The sequence below is a fragment of the Cervus elaphus genome, chromosome 20 (assembly GCF_910594005.1).
Source record: "Cervus elaphus chromosome 20, mCerEla1.1, whole genome shotgun sequence".
Lineage (NCBI taxonomy): Eukaryota > Metazoa > Chordata > Mammalia > Artiodactyla > Cervidae > Cervus > Cervus elaphus.
In genome coordinates this window covers 119711195-119727406 of record NC_057834.1, presented here as the reverse complement: position 1 = coordinate 119727406, position 16212 = coordinate 119711195, and the positions used below count along the sequence as shown (strand labels likewise).

Below are 16212 nucleotides of genomic sequence, written 5' to 3'. Positions count from 1 at the left end.
GCTGAAGTTACTCTTTTGAAGCACCAAAAAAAGGTCCTTTATTCAGATGGTTATTGTTAATTCCATAATAGCACTTACCATATCATTACTGTTGTTCTTCAGGGTTCAGACTGCCTTTGTTCTTGACACATTTGCTTGTGACACGACCAATTCTATGTCCTTAACTTCCACACCTGTTTCATCAACCTCTTCCTCTTTGCTCTCCTCTTATACAGTTAGAATCTGTGTGTTTTCCTGAATTTTGGAAACAGCTTCACTTTGAACGTTGAATTTCTCAGCAGCTGCTAATTGTGCTTGCTGAGATAAATCCTCGATCTTGGCTTCCCTCAAAACTATCTAAGTATTCAAAGCTGGGCTCTTGTCCACATCTGGTTTCTTGATGACAAAAAGGATATTCTTAGATGTCTGGCTAGTCACTCTAGTAACCCCTGTACCTGGTAAAGACCTAGTTTGAACATAGCCTTCCATCCCTTCTTTTCACTCCAGCTCTGTTTTGCTTTCCTGACTGGTTCTTCATCAGTTTCAGCTGCTGCTGCCAGCTGGGCTTGTGTGGTTGCTTGCGTAGAATCCTGTTTCTCAAGCTCTGATTTCTGTTCCAGACCTTGTCTCAGCCTGGGACTGTGGCAACTCCTGCTCTAGGGCAGGGACGTTTTCTGTGGCTTCACCGGGTGTTTTGTATGGGGAGTGCAGAACCAAGATGGCCATAGAAAGAGAGCAAGCGAGAGTGTGATCCAACCCTGTTGAAGAAGGAAGCCTTCCCCTGGTCACTTCTAGAAGCAGAATGAGCTAGCCTGGAGACCTAGGAACCTGGAGATGGGGAGAGGATTACTGGTCTGAAGGTCCCGGCTGCAGGTGCTGGCTGGGGAGAGGCCCCATCAGGAGGCACATGGCAACATCACAGCACAGCACAGGGCTGCTGGGAGGTCTCCTCTGGCACCAGGGCCCTGGTCTAGGAAGGGCAGGGGTGGGAGGGAGGCGGACCTGTGTGCAGAACCAGAAGAGAGCAGGGCTGGGTGCAGAGAGGCTGGAGGAGGAGTTCAAGGGGCCTGGTTCTGGTCAGTGCCCAGGGTCAGGAGGACAGGCCCCAACATGATCTCCAGGAATGGCAGGGCTGAAGAAGCCCGTCCTCACTCAGAGTGGCCAGGCCGCATGCCAGGGACTCCAAGGTGCTGTCCTGTGGGGGGAGGTGCCACCAGCTGTCCTGGATTTGGGTCTGACATCTGCTCCCAACAGCCAAGCCTTGTGCCCAGCTGGTTCCTCCCAGGCCTTCCAATTTAGCCACCCACTCTTGTCCTCAGAGGATTCAGGCCCTGCCTGTGAGGAAGGGGACTGGTGACCTGGCCAGGCTGGGCTCTGCTCAAATCTCTTCTGGGGTGAAGGAGACTCTTGTACCTGGCCAAGTCTGTAAAGTCTTCCCCGCTCAGCACAGGGTGGGTGCTGGCTGGGCCCCTCTACAGATGTGGTGAGGAAGCCACCACGGAAGAGCAGGAGGCTCCTGCCCTGACAGGTGCTGGTGTGAGCGCCTTCCCTCTGAGCCTTTTCAGACGAGCCCTTTCTCCTGACTCAGCTGTCACGGGGGCCTCAGATGCCAGGCAGGGTGTGGGGAATGAGGGACCCCAGAGTGTGAGGCTGCAGGGGGGCCAGGCACACTTTCCCCAGATGTCATCTCCCCTCCTCTTCTCCACTGTCTTCCCTCCCCTCCTCTCTCTTCTGTTTCATCCAGCTCCTTTCAGAGAAGACACACACAGTCTATATCCAGGGAGGGCAAGAGAGGGGAAGCCACGTGACTGACACACAGGAAGACCCATCACTCATGGGAGAGAGCAGGGTACAGACCGATGGTGGTCACAGGACTTAGCAGGTCCAGCGACGGCTGCCCAGGTGTCCTCGTTCTCATCCCCAGATCAGGAGAACAAGCCTGTCTTATCTGAGTTGTTCATCTAATCACAAAGGTCCTGATGAAAGAGAAGGTGATGTGAAGACAGAAGCAAAGGGACATTTGAAGATGTTGCTGGATTCATGTAGGGAGGAGGGTCCAGGAGCCAAGGAATGCAAGGATTGTAATTTTAGATGCAGAAAAGGCAAGGAGTGGTATCCTGTCCTAGATCCATGGAGAGGGGCCCCACCAACATGTTATTTTGTCCAGGGAAACCCCTTTCACACTTCTCACTCCAGAGCCATCAGAGAATAACTTTGTGTTGTTCTAAGTTCCTAAGGCAGTGGCAAATTATTTTATCAGCAAAAGGAAGTGAATACAGGGACAGACGGGCAGGCAGAAGGGGAGGAACACAGGAAAGACTAGACAGACTGGAGGAGAGCAGACAATCAGGATACAGGTGGACAGTGGGTCAGATACTGAGGGTCAGAGACAGATGGAGAGATGAGCAGATAGGGAGCCTCTAGAAAGGTGAGAGGAGGACAGAAAGTCAGCTGGGCAGGAGGCAGAAGATGAGGCACACTGGTGGCGGGCAGATCAAAGCAGGAAGTGGGCAAACAGGCAAGGACAGGAGAGAGTGACAGCAAGACAGGATGGCAGGCCGGGGCCCTCTGAGATTGTCCTTGTTCCTACAAGGATTAGAGGAGCTTCCTGAGCTGCAAGTTGATCCCATTTTTAGACTTCAACACAAGTCTTTGAATGAACATGGGCCCAGGAGCGATCTGGTGACAGCTCAAAGTGAAGCAAGGTCAGGGCCATGGCCACCTTCATCTCATTGATGGCAAACTGCTTTCCAGAGCAGTTCCTGGGCCAGCAGGGTAAATGAAATGAGAAGTGGTCTCAAACCCTGTTCTGAGCTAGGTAGACATTGGCCACTGACCAGAAACCAGGCATTCAGGGCTGTCCTCCATGTGGCCCAGCCCTGATCCCTTTCTTACTGGCTACACTGAATTCGCCACGCAAGCCTTGGTCCATGCTCCCCTGTGACCTTTGACAATACCTACGTCTCTGAGGACTCCTGACTCCTACTTCCGGTCTCAGCAGCAGGGAATCCTGTTGGAGAGGATCAGCACACTAGGTCACAGAGTCAAGTCAGGTGAATCAGGAAATGTAAATCAGAGCTGTGTTCACTCACCCACAGGCAGTTTCTGGTTTCAGGCTGGGCAGGGCAGTGTAGGGGGTAAGGAATGCCACATTTCCAGGCTGTCACCATCGAAGGCAGACCAACAGGGTTCCCAATCCCCTGAGAGAACAAGAGTGGGCTAGGTAAGGAATCAGAATGGCAGCTGCGAGACTTTCTGGAGAGGGCACAGGTTAGTGACCTTGAACCTGTTGGACCATTTGCCTCCCAATTAATTGTTTGTCCTCCTCAGTCAATCTGCCTCTGGAGTCTTCCTATTCTATTCTGGAAATGACCCCCTTGCCATCCCTTGGTCTCGTCATCTGTCCTTTTCAGTCTCCTTGCCTCATTACCTTCTACTGAAGCCATATTGGCTCCAGGCCTCCCATGCCCTCCATCACAGAGAGGACACATCCCAGTGCCTAGCTGCATCACAGCCTTGTCTGGATTGTTCCTCATTCACCTGGGGTCTGTCCAGCTCCTCTTCCTGACTCAACTGCCATTAAGGTCCCCTCCCCTGACCTCTGCCAGCCATATATGCACAAAGCCCAAGCCAGTGACCACCCACTCCCATCCCCTCTGTTGGCTGCACCTCATCCTTCCTGGACCCCAAACACCATTAATGTTAACTCAAGGCCACATCACCATGCAGTGTCCAGGACAGTGCCAGAAACATGGAACCTTCTACAATCTGCTTAGTGAATGAAAGAGTAAAGAAGTCATGAACATATGATTTCTGTCTTATAAGGCAGAACCTCTACAACATGAGAACTCTGCCTGTCTGTCTTAGATAGCAGTATTTGTCTCTTGATTGTGAGCTCTTCAAAGCAGGGAAAATGCCTTTCATTTTTTCCCCCCCATCTCTTAAGAAAGGACTTGGCATACAGAGACAGGCTTAATAAATAGCTTTATATTTGAACAAAATGAATTGAAAAAAATTAAATATCAATTGTGCCCTAGGAACTGAGTTGTGTAATACCCCCTGTCCTCAAGTGGCAGCTGCCTGATTTGCAGCCAGTGTCTACAAGGAAGAACACAACCTTGGCAGAAACCAAATCCTAAAGCAAATTCTGGGAAACTGCTTTAAGCCTGTTCTGTGAAGATTGATTCACCAACGGAAAATTTCACAGAATTATAGACTCAGAAAAAGCTTGTTTTAATAAGTAGTTACAAAGCTATGGAAATGACTGTTTCAGGGAGTATCTGTAGCCCTTGAAGACTTTCACAGCAGTCATTTTGGAGTGTATCACTCTGCACAACAGTTATTTAAAGTGTGCTTTATATCTTACGCCACTAACTTTTCAAATACATGTGTCAAATACAAAATAGTTTCTCTAAAGCGCTTGGTATCCCTCCATTTTATTCTTTCTCTGCCAAGATTAGACTCTAGATCCTGGGATTATGACATGGGATTTCCCAGGTGGCTCAGTGGTTAAGAGTCTGTTCTCTCAATGCAAGGGGCACAGGTTCGAACTCCTGCTGTTGTTGTTCAGTCGCTCAGTTGTGTCCCACTGTTTGTGACCCCATGGACTGCAGCATGCCAGGCTTCCCTGTCCTTCACCATCTCCTGGAGCTTGCTCAAACTCATGTCCATTGAGTCAGTGATGCCATGCAACCATCTCATCCTCTGTCATCTCCTTCTCCTTCTGCCTTCAATCTTTCCCAGCATCAGCATCTTTTCCAATAAGTTAGTTCTTTGCATCAGGTGGCCAAAGGATTGGAGCCTCAGCTTCAGCATCAGTCCTTCCAGTGAATATTCAGGACTGATTTCCTTTAGGATGGACTGGTTTGATCTCCTTGCAGTCCAAGGGACTCTTGAACAGCACAGTTCAAAAGCATCAATTCTTTGACACTCAGCCTTGTTTATGGTTCAACTCTCACATCTATACATGACTACTGGAAAAAACATAGCTTTGACTAAACAGATCTCTGTTGGCAATGTCTCTGCTTTTTAATATGCTGTCTAGGTTGATCATAACTTTTCTTCCAAGGATCAAGCATCTTTTAATTTTGTGGCTGCAGTTACCATCTGCAGTGATTTTGCTGCTGCTGCTGCTGCTAAGTCACTTCAGTTGTGTCCGACTCTGTGCGATCCCATAGGTGGCAGCCCACCAGGCTCTCCTCTTTTCCTGGGATTCTCCAGGCAAGAATACTGGAGTGGGTTGCCATTTCCTTCTCCAGCAGTGATTTTGGAGCTCCCCGAAATGAAGTCTGTCACTGTTTCCATTGTTGCCCCATCTGTTTGCCATGAAGTGATGGGACAGGATGCCATGATCTTTGTTTTTTGAATACTGAGTTTTAAGCCAGCTTTTTCACTCTCCTCTTTCACTTTCATCAAGAGGCTCTTTAGTTCCTCTTGGCTTTCTGACATACGGGTGGTGTCATCTGTGTATCTGAGTTTATTGATATTTCTCTTGGCAATCTTAATTCCAGGTTGTGCTTTATCCAGCCTGGCATTTCACATCATGTACTCACATGATGCATATAAATTAAATAAGCAGGGTGACAATATACAGCTTTGACATATTCCTTTCCCAGTTTGGAACCAGTCAGTTGTTCCATGTCCGGTTCTAACTGTTGCTTCTTTACATGCATACAGGTTTCTCAGGAGGCAGGTAAGGTGATCTGGTATTCCCATCTCTTGAAGAATTTTCCACAGTTTGTTGTGATCCACACAGTCAAAGGCTTTAGCGTAGTCAATGAAGCAGATGTTTTTCTGAAATTCGCTTGATTTTTCTATGATCCAATGGATGTTGGCAATTTGATCTTTGGTTCCTCCGCCTTTTCTATATCCAACTTGAACATCTGGACATTCTCAGTTCACTTACTATTGAAGCCTTGCTTGGAGAATTTTGAGCATTACTTTGCTAGCATGTGAGATAAGAGCAATTATGCAGTAGTTTGAACATTCTTTGGCATGCATTTCTTTGGGATTGGAATGAAAATTGACCTTTTCCAGTCCTGTGGCCACTGCTGTGTTTTCCAAATTTGTTAGCATATTGAGTGTAGCACTTTAACAGCATCATCTTTCAGGACTTGAAATAGCTCAGCTGTTTCCATCATCTCCACTAGCTTTGTTCACAGTGATGTTTCCCTAAGGCCCACTTGACTTCGTACTCCACGATGTCTGGCTCTAGGTGGGTGGTCACACCATCGTGGTTATCTGGGTCATGAAGATCTCTTTTGTTTAATTCTTCTGTGTATTCTTCCTACCTCTTCTTAATATCTTCTGCTTCTGTTACATCCACGCTGTTTCTGTCCTTTATTGTGCCCATCTTTGCATGAAATGTGCCCTTGGTATCTCTAATTTTCTTGAAGAGATCTCTAGTCTTTCCCATGCTATTGTTTTCCTCTATTTCTTTGCACTGATGACTTAAAAAGGCATTCTTATCTCTCCCTGCTATTCTTTGGAACTCTGCATTCAGATGGGTATATCTTTCCTTTTCTCCTTTGCCTTTCACTTCTCTTCTTTTCTCAGCTATTTGTAAGGCCTCCTCAGACAATCATTTTGCCTTTTTGCATTTCTTTTTCTTGGGGATGGTTTTGATCACTACCTCCTGTACAATGTCACAAACCTCCATCCATAGTTCTTCAGGCCCTCTGTCTATTAGATCCATCCCTGGTGGGAAACTAAAATCCTTCAGTCAGCTCATTACAGTCTAAAATTTTTTTAATTTTAAAAAATTATGACAACTAGAAAAGGTGTCATATATGCATTTATATTGTCAATTGCAAACTGGCCTGTGTCATTGGCACTTGCCATCTTCCTCTACAGGGGTTAAATCATGTGCTCCCACAGCTGCTGATCGTCAATATCCCCTGAAAATAGTTCAGGGTAGACAGAAGAAATGAGGAACTCTGTACTTGGGGAAAAACTGGTAGAACAGATCATCAGATAGTTATATATTTTCAGGAGCTGATTTTATGAGCCCTATTGTTGTGTCTCCTCATACTTAGAAAAGCACTAAAGCCCTTCTGGGTGATGACTGTTCCTTGTAACTACCAGAAACTTTCTGCTATATATATATATAGATATATCCCTGCCATGCTTCCCTGGAGCACTTTCTCAGAGCTATCTGAGGTGCTGTCTCCTGTGCTGCAGTCCTCATTTTGATCCAGACAAAACTTAACTAGCAGCTTTTATGTTGTGCACTTTTTAAGTTGATGGTGACCACAAAGGGACCCAGAGTGGGCTTCTCTTCTTTGCCTGAAAGCTATGAGGAACTAGAGCCAAGGGATCAGCAGAGGCTTCTTGTGCCTGTCTCACTCCTTGGAGAGTCCAAATGAATTTGATAAGTCTTTCCTTGTTCTCAGATTTCTCATATAAGTTGATAATCTTGAATTTTATTTGGCAGTATGTAGCAGTGGACAGGGAGGACTGGCGAGTTGTGATTCATGGGGTTGCAAAGAGTTGGACACGACCGAGCAACTGAACTGAATTGAACTGAGCAGATATCTTCCCTTCATGGATAACAGCCTTGTTGTGTTGAAGGGGCTTTTATAATCAATGAAGCTATGAGCCATGCCACGCAGGGCCACCCAAGATGGATGAGTTATAGGGGAGAGTTCTGACAAAATGTGATCCACTGGAGGAGGGGATGGCAAGCCACTCCAGTATTTTTGCTGCAAGAACCCCATGAACAGTATGATAACGCAAAAAAATATGACACCCGAAGATGAACCCCCCAGGTAGGAAGATGTCCAATATGCTACTGGAGAAGAGTGGAGGACAATAGGTCCAGAAAGAATCAAGTGGCTGGGCCAAAGCAAAAATGACACTCAGTTGTGGATATATCTGGTGGTGAAAGTTAAGTACAGTTCTGTAAAGAACAATATTACACAGGAACCTGAAATATTAGGTCCATGAATCAAGTTAAGTTGGATGTAGTCAAAGAGGAGCTGGCATAAGTGAACATTTACATCTTAGGAATCAGTGAACTATAATGGATGTGAATAGGTGAATTTAAGTAAGATGACCATTATATCTACTACTGTGGGAAAGGATCCTTTAGAAGAAATGGAGTAGCCCTCATAACCAACAAACAAGTCCAAAATGAAGTACTTGGGTACAGTCTCAAAAATGAGAATGATCTTGGCTTGTTCCAAGGCAAACCATTCAACACCATAGTAATCCAAGTCTATGCCCCAACCACTAATGGCAAAGAAGCTGAAATTGACTGATTCTATGAAGACCTACAAGACCTTCTAGAATTAACACCAAAAAAAAAAAAAAAAAAGATGTCCTTTTCATCATAGGGTACTGGAATGCAAAAGTAGGAAGTTAGATACTGGAGTAACAGGCAAGTTTGACCTTAGAGTACAAAATGAAGCAGGGAAAAAGTTAACAGAGTTTTGTTAAGAGAACTTGCTGGTCATTGCAAACAGCCCTTTCCAACAGCACAAGAGACAACTCTACACACGGACATCACTAAATGGCCATACCTAAATCAGATTGATTATATTCTTTGCAGTTGAAGATGGAGAGGCTCTATACAGTCAGGAAAAACAAGACCTGGAGCCGACTGGGGCTCAGATCATTCTTTATTGCCAAATCAGGCTTAAATTGAAGAAAGTAGGGAAAACCACTAGGCCATTCAGATATGACCTAAATCAAATCCCTTATACAGTGGAAATAATGAATAGATTCAAAGGATTAGACACTTTATTGTCTGAAAAACTATGGGTGGAGGTTTGTAATCTTGTACAGGAGGCAGTGACCAATGCCATCCCAAAGAAAAAGAAATGCAAGAAAGCAAAGTGGTTGTCTGAGGAGGCTTTACACATAGCTGATTAAAGAAGAGTTTAGACCTTGATGTCTCAAGTGCCAGTCTCTTGTAGAATTTCATACCCAGTGGCTTGTACCCAAGAGGGGAGACTTACTCCTGTTTGGATGTGGGTTTCTATCTCACCTGATCTCCTAGGGCCACTTTCATTTAGTCAGGGCGTTAGTTCCCCACATCCAGTGAGCACAGGCTCTGAGGTATTTCTTTACCCTTTGCAGTATGAGTAGGGGTTGCAGCTTGATCTCCTCTTGGAACTGTCACCAAGGGAAAAACAAGTCAATAAAACCCTTATTTCACTGCCAGAGCTGGAGTGGGGGTGAAGGGCAGGATGGGTACTAGATGATCACTCTGAATGCACCAGCAGAACTAAGAGTTTAGAACTATTTCTTCTGACCCGAAATCCTTGTCCTCAGACCAGATTCTGTCCCACTGTCTAGTCGACCTATGGGCCAGCACTACAAATTACCTACAGATGGGGAGGGAACTAAGATGGTGGAGGAATAGGATGGGGAGACCACTTTCTCCCCTACAAATTCATTGAAAGAATATTTGAACGCTGAGCAAACTCCACAAAACAACTTCTGATTGCTAGCAGAGGACATCAGACACCCAGAAAAGCAGCCCATTGTCTTCAAAAGGAGGTAGGACAAAATATAAAAGATAAAAAGAGAGACAATAGAGTTAGGGACAGAGATCCGTCCCGGGAAGGGAGTCTTAATAGAGGACGTTTCCAAATACCAGGAAACCCTCTCACTGGCGGGTATGGGGGAAGTTTTTGAATCTCGGAGGGCAACCTAACTGGGAGGAAAAATAAATAAAACCCACAGATTACATGCCTAAAAGCAACTCCCAGCAGAAAAGTACCCCAGACGCTCGCATCCGCCACCAGCAAGTGGGGGCGGAATGGAGAGGAGCGGGCGGCAGTGCTTATGGTAAGGACAGGGCCCGAATGCCCTGAGGGCAATTGGAGGGAGCTAACGTGAGATAGCAACTTAAACTGTGGGATAGCAAGAGAGAAAGAATTAAGTTGGGAAAAGCCCTAAACTTAGGCACTACCCACCGGTTCCCAGAACGAAGGACTGAGCAAATGCCAGAGAAGAGCTAGCTGGCGGCAGACCGGCCCATCCCCCGCCGGAGGCAGGAGGCAGAGGGGAGGGGAGAGAGGGCAAACTCGGCCCCAGAGATGGCATCCCCTACCAAACCGCAAACAAGCTTCCAGTTTCTAACCAAAGACTTCCTGAGATTCTGGATGGTTGACATCCGCTGGGAGGGTCGCACATGGAAACTGAGGCTGGGACCGGGGAGGGGAGAAGGCGCTCTGCACCCGGGGAGAGTGCGCTTGTCAAGCTCCTGGCTGCCTGAGCTGCTCTGACCAGGGAAGGCACAAAACGCAGGCCCAACCGAGTCTGTGCTTTTGTGGAATACCCGAAAACCTGAATCTGAGCGGCATAGGCCTGGGAAGTGCACGCAACGCAGGGCCCGCTCCCTGGAGAGCAGCCTGGAGCCTGAGCAGAGTAGACGGTGAAAGCACACACACCCGCCCCGAGCCGGGGCAAACCCAGTGTGGCCGGAAAACCGTGAGTGCTCCCCACACAGGCCAGTGACATTTGTCTGCAGCGCCCCCACTCCCCACAGCACGACTGAACAAGCAAACCTAAACAAGAGACCACCTCTGCCGGCGAGTGTCAGGGCAGAAATTAGACACTGCAGAGACCTGCAAACAGAAGCCAAAGAGACAAAGGGAACCGCTTCAGAAGTGACAGGTGCAACAGATTAAAATCCCTGTAGTTAACACAGACTACACTGGAAGGGGCCTATAGATAGCGAGAAGTGTAAGCTCGAACAAGGAGCTATCTGAAACTGAACTGAACCCACACTGCCCGCAACAGCTCCAGAGAAATTCCTAGGTATATTTTTACTACTATTTTTTAATTTTTAATTAAAAAATTTTTTTCTCTTTCTTTTTTTTTAAGTCCTCTATTACTCCTCAATTTTCATTTTTATAACCCAATATAACCTGCCCCCCCAAAAAATAAGGACCCTATTTTTAAAGTGAACTCCATATATATTTCTTAAATGTTTTTGTGTTTTTTTACTATTGTATTTTTAAGAGTCTAACCTCTACTCTAGATTTTTAATCTTTGTTTTTCAGTATTTGATACCAACTTTGGACATTTAAGAATCCAAACTTCAGTACCCATTTTTACTCAGGAATGTGATTACTGGTTTGATCACTCTCTCCCCCTTTTGATACTCCTTTTTCTCCCCCAGATCACCTCTATCTCCTCCCTCCCCCTTCTCTTCTCAACCCAATTCTGTGAATCTCTGTGAGTATTCTGGGCTGCAGAGAACACTTAGGGAACAGAGTACTGCCTAGATCTGTCTCTCTTCTCTTGAATCCCCCTTTTTCTCCTCCTGCTCACCTCTGTCTCCTTCCTCCCTCTCCTCTTCTTCATGTAACTCTGTGAACCTCTCTGGGTGTCCCTCACTGTGGAGAGTCTTTTCACCATTAATCCAGAAGTTTTATTATCAGTGCTGTATGGAGGGAGAAGTCTTGAGGCTACTGAAAGAGTAAGACTGAAATCCAGAGGCAAGAGGCTTAAGCTCAAAATCTGAGAACACCAGAGAACTCCTGACTACAGGGAACATTAATTAATAAGAGATCATAAAAAAACCTCCATACCTACACTGAAACCAACCACCACCCAAGAGCCAATAAGTTCCAGAGCAAGATATAACATGCAAATTCTCCAGCAACATAGGAACATAGCCCTGAGAGTCAATATACAGGCTGCCCAAAGTCACACCAAACACATAGACCCATCTCAAAACTCACTACTGGACACTCCATTGCACTCCAGAGAAAAGAAATCCAGCTCCACCCAACAGAACACCAACACAAACTTCTCTAACCAGCAAACCTCGACAAGCCAAACACCCAGCCCAACCCACTGGCAGAAACCTCCACAATAAAAAGGAACCACAGACTACCAGAATACAAAAAGGCCACCCCAAACCCAGCAATCTAAATAAGATGAAAAGGCAGAGAAATACCCAGCAGGTAAAGGAACATGAAAAATGCCCACCAAGCCAAACAAAAGAGGAGGAGATAAGGAATCTACCTGAAAAAGAATTTAGAATAATGATAATAAAAATGATCCAAAATCTTGAAAACAAAATGGAGTTACAGATAAATAACCTGGAGACAAGGATTGAGAAGATGCAAAAAATGTTTAACAAGGACCTAGAAGAAATAAAAAAGAGTCAATTAAAAATGAATAATGCAATAAGTGAGATCAAAAACACTCTGGAGGGAACCAACAGTAGAATAACAGAGGCAGAAGATAGGATAAGTGATGTAGAAGATAAAATGGTGGAAATAAATGAAGCAGAGAGGAAAAAAGAAAAAAGGATCAAAAGAAATGAGGACAACCTCAGGGACCTCTGGGACAATGTGAAACGCCCCAACATTCGAATCATAGGAGTCCCAGAAGAAGAAGACAAAAAGAAAGGCCATAAGAAGATACTCAAGGAGATAATAGCTGAAAACTTCCCCAAAATGGGGAAGGAAACAGCCACCCAAATCCAAGAAACCCAGAGAGTCCCAAACAAGATAAACCCAAGGCAAAACACCCCAAGACACATATTAGTCAAGTTAACAAAGATCAAACACAAAGAACAAATATTAAAAGGAGCAAGGGAGAAACAACAAATAACACACAAGGGGATTCCCATAAGGATAACAGCTGATCTTTCAATAGAAACTCTTCAGGCCAGAAGGGAATGGCAGGACATACTTAAAGTTATGAAAGAGAATAACCTACAACTCAGATTACTATACCCAGCAAGGATTTCATTCAGATATGATGGAGAAATCAAAAGCTTTACAGACAAGTAAAAGCTGAGAGAATTCAGCACCACCAAACCAGCTCTTCAACAAATGCTAAAGGATCTTCCCTAGACAGGAAACACAGAAAGGTTGTATGAACGTGAACCCAAAACAACAAAGCAAATGGCAACGGGACCATTCTTATCAATAATTACCTTAAATGTAAATGGGTTGAATGCCCCAACCAAAAGACAAAGACTGGCTGAATGGATACAAAAGCAAGACCCCTATATATGCTGTCTACAAGAGACCCACCTCAAGCAAGGGACACATACAGACTGAAAGTGAAAGGCTGGAAAAAAATATTCCACGCAAATGGAGACCAAAAGAAAGCAGGAGTCGCAATACTTATATCAGATAAAATAGACTTCAAAATAAAGGCTGTGAAAAGAGACAAAGAAGGACACTACATAATGATCAAAGGATCAATCCAAGAAGAAGATATAACAATTATAAATATATATGCACCCAACATAGGAGCACCACAATATGTAAGGCAAATGCTAACAAGAATGAAGGGGGAAATCAACAAAAACACAATAATAGTGGGAGACTTTAATACCGCACTCACACCTATGGACAGATCAATAAACAGAATATTAACAAGGAAACAAAAACTTTAAATGACACAATGGTCCAGCTAGACATAATTGATATCTATAGGACATTTCACCACAAAACAATGAATTTCACCTTTTTCTCAAGTGCACATGGAACCTTCTCCAGAATAGATCACATCTTGGGCCATAAATCTAGCCTTGGTAAATTCAAAAAAATTGATATCATTCCAGTCATTTTTTCTGACCACAATGCAGTAAGATTAGATCTCAATTACAGGAAAAAAATTATTAAAAATTCCAACATATGGAGGCTAAATAACAGGCTTCTGAATAATGAACAAATCATAGAAGAATCAAAAAAGAAATCAAACTATGCATATAAATGAATGAAGATGAAAACACAACAACCCAAAACCTATGGGACACTGTAAAAGCAGTGCTAAGGGGAGGGTTCATAGCAATACAGGCTTACCTCAAGAAACAAGAAAAAAGTCAAATAAATAACCTAATTCTACACCTAAAGCAAGTAGATAAGGAAGAAATGAAAAACCCCAGGGTTAGTAGAAGGAAAGAAATCTTAAAAATTAGGGCAGAAATAAATGCAAAAGAAACAAAAGAGACCATAGCAAAAATCAACAAAGCTAAAAGTTGGTTTTTTGAAAAGGTAAATAAAATTGACAAGCCGTTAGCCAGACTCATCAAGAAACAAAGGGAGAAGAACCAAATCAACAAAATTAGAAATGAAAATGGAGAGATGACAACAGACAACTCTGAAATACAAAGGATCATAAGAGACTACTACCAGCAGCTCTATGCCAATAAAATGGACACCTTGGAAGAAATGGACAAATTCTTAGAACAGTATAACTTTCCAAAACTGAACCAGGAAGAAACAGAAGATCTTAACAGACCCATCACAAGCACAGAAATCGAAACTGTAATCAGAAATCCTCCAGCAAACAAAAGCCCAGGACCAGATGGCTTCACAGCTGAATTCTACCAAAAATTTAGAGAAGAGCTAACACCTATCTTACTCAAACTCTTCCAGAAAACTGCAGAAGAAGGTAAACGTCCAAACTCATTCTATGAGGCCACCATCACCCTAATACCAAAACCAAACAAGGATGCCACAAAAAAAGAAAACTACAGGCCAATATCACTGATGAACATAGATGCAAAAATCCTTAACAAAATTCTAGCAAACAGAATCCAAAAACATATTAAAAAGATCATACATCATGACCAAGTGGGCTTTATCCCAGGAATGCAAGGATTCTTTAATATCCGCAAATCAATCAATGTAATACACCACATTAACAAATTGAAAGATAAAAACCATATGATTATCTCAATAGATGCAGAAAAAACCTTTGACAAAATTCAACATCTATTTATGGTAAAAACTCTCCAGAAATCAGGCATAGAAGGAACATACCTCAACATAATAAAAGCTATATATGACAAACCCACAGCAAACATTATCCTCAATGGTGAAAAATTGAAAGCATTTCCCTTAAAGTCAGGAACAAGACAAAGGTGTCCACTCTCACCACTACTATTCAACACAGTTTTGGAAGTGTTGGCCACAGTAATCAGAGCAGAAAAAGAAATAAAAGGAATCCAGATAGGAAAAGAAGAAGTAAAACTCTCACTGTTTGCAGACGACATGGTCCTCTACATAGAAAACCCTAAAGACTCTACCAGAAAATTACTACAGCTAATCAATGATTATAGTAATGTTGTAGGATATAAAATTAACACACAGAAATCCCTTGCATTCCTATATGCTAACAATGAGAAAATAGAAAGAAAAATTAAGGAAACAATACCATTCACCATTGCAACAAAAAGAATAAAATACTTAGGAGTAAATCTACCTAAAGAAACAAAAGACCTATATATAGAAAACTATAAAACACTGATGAAAGAAATCAAAGAGGACACAAATAGATGGAGAAATATGCCATGTTCATGGATTGGAAGACTCAATATTGTGAAAATGGCTATACTACCCAAAGCAATCTATAGATTCAATGCAATCCCTCTCAAGCTACCAACGGTATTTTTCACAGAACTAGAACAAATAATTTCACAATTTGTATGGAAATACAAAAAACCTCGAATAGCCAAAGTAATCTTGAGAAAGAAGAATGGAACTGGAGGAATCAACCTGCCTGACTTCAGGCTCTACTACAAAGCCACAGTCATCAAGACAGTATGGTACTGGCACAAAGACAGAAATATAGATCAATGGAACAGAATAGAAAGCCCATAGATAAACCCACACACCTATGGACACCTTATCTTTGACAAAGGAGGCAAGAATATACAATGGAGAAAAGACAACCTCTTTAACAAGTGGTGCTGGGAAAACTGGTCAACCACTTGTAAAAGAATGAAACCAGAACACTTTCTAACACCATACACAAAGATAAACTCAAAATGGATTAAAGATCTAAATGTAAGACCAGAAACTATAAAACTCCTAGAGGAGAACATAGGCAAAACACTCTCTGACATAAATCACAGCAGGATCCTCTATGACCCACCTCCCAGAGTAATGGAAATAAAAGCAAAAATACACAAATGGGACCTAATGAAACTTAAAAGCTTTTGCACAACAAAGGAAACTATAAGCAAGGTGAAAAGACAGCCCTCAGAATGGGAGAAAATAATAGCAAACGAAACAACAGACAAAGGATTAATCTCAAAAATATATAAGCAGCTCCTGCAGCTCAATTCCAGAAAAATAAATGACCCAATCAAAAATTTGGCCAAAGAACTAAACAGACATTTCTCCAAAGAAGACATACAGATGGCTAACAAACACATGAAAAGATGCTCAACATCACTCATTATCAGAGAAATGCAAATCAAAACCACAGTGAGGTACCATTTCACGCCAGTCAGGATGGCTGCTATCA

General features: G+C 43.5%; 2 pseudogenes; both read right to left on the bottom strand.

Annotated features, from left to right (window-relative positions):
• Nucleotides 1-42: 42 nt before the first annotated feature.
• Nucleotides 43-705, bottom strand: LOC122676812 (annotated as a pseudogene).
• Nucleotides 706-1993: 1288 nt separating this feature from the next.
• Nucleotides 1994-16212, bottom strand: part of LOC122677079 — a 33021-nt pseudogene continuing 18802 nt past the window's right edge.